This window comes from Sinocyclocheilus grahami, unplaced genomic scaffold, assembly GCF_001515645.1.
Source record: "Sinocyclocheilus grahami isolate Dianchi unplaced genomic scaffold, SAMN03320097.WGS_v1.1 scaffold766.1, whole genome shotgun sequence".
Classification (NCBI taxonomy): domain Eukaryota; kingdom Metazoa; phylum Chordata; class Actinopteri; order Cypriniformes; family Cyprinidae; genus Sinocyclocheilus; species Sinocyclocheilus grahami.
Genome location: NW_015505945.1, coordinates 459,072 through 459,560, shown reverse-complemented (window position 1 = coordinate 459,560; position 489 = coordinate 459,072).

Here is a 489-nt window from a genome sequence, read left to right as displayed (position 1 = left end):
TTTTTTTTTACTTTGAAAAAATTTTCTCTCTGAAATTGCTTGTAAATTGCACAAATAATTTCAAAGAAATGGCAATTAATGCACTGAATTAAGCATAAAAAAATATAAGTAGAAATACTGAAAAAAGTATTTTCTTGTGAAACATAATGCAATTATATTGGTTTTCTTTACATCTTTGAAAAATCATTTTTTTTTTAATGATTAAAAAAAATACAAAATAAATAACCAGATATTTTCTAAGTGTCATAGATTATGTAATAGATTCATTCATTCATTCATTCATTCATTCATTCAATGAATTCAGTTTTTGTAATATCATTTGCAAGGCATAGAAACAAATACAACCAGCAAAGGCTAAATATATAAATATAAATATATAAATAAATAAATGCAAAACACAATTTCACAGTTCTCTCAATTTATCTGCTCATTGTTGAACCATTTCTAATATATTTTGACCTCTCTGTTTAGTTGGTTACTGTTTACTAT